This window comes from Ranitomeya imitator, chromosome 3, assembly GCF_032444005.1.
Source record: "Ranitomeya imitator isolate aRanImi1 chromosome 3, aRanImi1.pri, whole genome shotgun sequence".
Taxonomy (NCBI): Eukaryota; Metazoa; Chordata; class Amphibia; order Anura; family Dendrobatidae; genus Ranitomeya; species Ranitomeya imitator.
The window spans coordinates 728,888,692-728,892,337 of NC_091284.1; positions in this window are offsets into that span (position 1 = coordinate 728,888,692).

The following is a 3,646-nucleotide window of genomic DNA, read 5'->3' on the forward strand; positions in this document are numbered from 1 at the left end:
CTTTATTATACAGTGAAAACCCCAGATCTTTAAACACTACCATAAGACGCCCATAGAACTTCTCGGCAGTCTCCCCCTTGTCCTGTGTGACATCTGTGAGAGAGGTAGCTTGGTCCGCTAGTCTATCTTGTGCCCAAACCTTTAAAGCATTACAGAAATCAACATCACTCTCATAGGTTCCCCCATCCAAGTTCACATTATACATTATGCCACCCTCAATAATTGGAAAATACCCCTCTCCAACCTTCACCTGGAGTAAGTGTAACAGATCTCTCCGGGGAGTGGAATAAATCTCTCGATTCGCTGCTATTTGTCTATAGAAGGCCATGGGGGATGTTTCTGAATTGGGTAACTAAAGTAGAAGAGGTGGATACTCATAACCACCAGCAATACTAAGCATAGCAGGGACTGGTGCTGGCGGTGGCTGATAATAAGTGCCGTCAGCGTTTAGCAAGGGAAAGGTGGGGGCTACAACTCCGGGTCTTCTTGCTTCACAATTGTAACAGAGCTGTCTCCACTGAGAATTAGTAACTCTGCATACATCACAAATCCACCAAGCAGGATCATAGGGTGGGGGCGCACTGAGTTTTGGCAACCCAGGATATATTGGAGCTTTGGGGTTAAGGGGCACAGAGCTTACAGTCGGGAGAAGAGGCTCAATTTCCTGGGGAGGGACCTTATCATCTAGCAGGGAGACCCCCTGTTCCAGATCATCATTTTTAATTATTTGTCTTTCTAACACATTACCCTCAATCACTTTCTCAGTTCCTTCTTGTACCACAAACATCCAGTTTTTGTCATAGTAATAGACAACTTTCCTTTTTCAACGTAACAAAAACAAATCCGAATTCACTTTCTCTGTTAATCCTTAATTTGCTATATATCAACCATTCAACTTGAAGCAGATGAATCTTTTACCAATCTTTCAATTACACTGATAACCAAACTATCACTTACAAGTTTCCTTCTAAAACAAGACACCATATTTTACTTTAAACTTACAATAATTCTTTCTAATTCAATACAATATTGTACTATTGCTTCAAACAAAACACAGATCTCCCAGCACATACTACACAAGGATAGAAAATTCAGAGAGACCGCAGCGACTTGCCCCCTCCATACCAGAGACACGGAACAGATAAGAACATCACAGCATTCCACAACACAAAAAGAAGAAAAACAGTAGCGCAGCTGTTTGACTCCCCCCCCCCCATCTTGGAAATTTCACACAGAAACGGATTACAGCAGTTCTCAGACTTAATTAATTTCTACAAAACCTTCATCACACAATTCATATGAAAATCCAGACCACCTTAGAAAAACCTATGATTGAGAATATTTTCCTCATCTTTGGGCTAACAATATCAGATTCATCACACAAATTCAAAGTCTTCTCTTACTTCCATGGAAACATGATTCTCCTTTAGAGCTAAATATCCTTACTTTGTCGTGCATAGTACTAGAGCGGCCGTATATAGTCTATTCCACTAGGTTTACCTGTCCCCCGCTGGGACAACCCATAAACGCAGTACTCAGTGAAAGGAGGAGGGCGTCTTAGACTTCCCTCCGGACACCTCTGGATATATATATACTGTATACTTCTATATATTCCTGGGTTACGTATCCTACCCAATCTTCGATCACCTCACCACGCCTGATTCTAACAATGATCAGGAATTCAGGATATTTTGACTATAAAGAGAATTACATCACTGGTCAATCCGGGGTGTCCGTCCCTTATGAGGTACGGTTCGAGCACTGGGCTCCCAACGGAACTACACCTCAATATGATTCCACCCAAAAATCACCCACCATCGGGGACAAACCTCAGATCCTCTTTGCAGCACAAACACAGGAAAACCACACCAAACGGTCAGTCTGGACAGTATAACTGCCAACTTACCGTGGTTGTTGTGGGGGATGATCAGTCCCAATTTTCCATTGCCCGTGTCCGCTCCGAGGGTCCTTTGTCTGGTTGTCCTCCGGGGGGCAGAGGCGTTCCTGTTTGGAACCCCACGTTACGGGTGCCAAGCTGTTGAGGGAGGATCTAAAGTGATCCTTCACGGTTGACTCAGTGATTTCCAAATTAATCTACAGGGCGTTGCCGGCAACTGAAAATGACCAGACGGAGACTCGTGCCTCTATATGGGGGATCGAGCAGATCTCTGGGCCCCCGTTTATTGTGTATGAGTTTTCATAGTCATAGAAATTATACTTCAACCAATCAGCATAAGAACATGCTCACAATTCTTAACCTATAAGAATGCAGGAAAAACTTAACCCATGAGGATACAGGAAAAATGGAAACTACAGATATGGTTGTGTCTTTTTGGCATAAAAAAACATATTAACAGATGCCTCAGTCTTGTATAGCGATACACCCATGAGTCTCTTATCTGGCTCACTCGAGTTAGAACACTCAAGGTCTTTATACCAATTATAAACCATAGACTAGTTGAATAACAAAATGTTATCTTCGTGAGAAACAGGATAGAGTTACTTCATAGCAGCTGTAGCCTTCTACCTAAGTAAATAACAGAATTTATCTTTAACCAACAAGAAAATGGAGTCAAAGCACAAAATGGAGAATCTTTCATAATTTGTTCCTTCACAAGATAACACAAGTAAACACAAAATGCGGTTTTTAAATGAAGGTCTTTATTATAAAGAGAAAAAGAAATCCAAACCTACTGGGCCCTGTGTGAAAAAGTGATTGCCTCCTCTCTTAAAACATAAATTAACTGTAATTTATCACATCTTTGGGAAGCAGAGTTCAAATTCCCTAGCCACACCAAGGCCTGATTACTGCCACACATCTTTCCAACCAAGAAATCACTTAAATAGGACCTGCCTGACAAAGTGAAATAGACCAAAAGTTCCTCAAAAGCTAAACATCATGCTGCCATCCAAACAAATTCTGAAACAAATGAGAAAAAAAGTAATTGAGGTCTATCAGTTTGGAAAAGGTTATAAAGCAATTTTTAAAGCTTTGGGACTCCAGTGAACCACAATGAGAGCCATTGTCCACAAATGACGAAAACATGGAACAGTGGCGAACCTTCCCATTAATGTCCGACTGAACAAAATTATCCCATTGCAAACGCTTGATTGAAGTTGTTGCTGCTAAGGGTGGCCCAATCAGTTATTAGGTTTAGGGGGCAATAAAACCAACGTGTTTCGAAGTGCATCGCACTTCTTCGTCAGGGCCCTGCGACACACTTCGAAACGCGTTGGTTGTTTCTGGCCCTAGCTAGACTCCGTAGACCAGTGACGTCACACACGGTCGAGAGGCTGAGTAGTATCGGCCATCTTCCCCTTTCTTCCTTTCCTCGTGTAACCAGGGACCCACCGGCCGGAACATCTCTGCCTCTGCATACATTTGCAATCCTCCTCCGCCTATCGCACAAACCCTTGGGCGGCGCATGCACAGTGTTCACCCACCAAGCTCTGCACGAACCTGCAGTAAACTTTTACCCACCCGGAAGGCGGCGGAGTGCACTTGCACATTATCCAACTCTACCGCCTGCCAGACAATGAATCTCAATCGAACTAACCTCCGTGAACTTACAAGGTATGTGGAGCATTTAGATGTGCAATTGCTAACGGACTTTATGTACAAAGTGATAACTAGTATAGTTTTTAA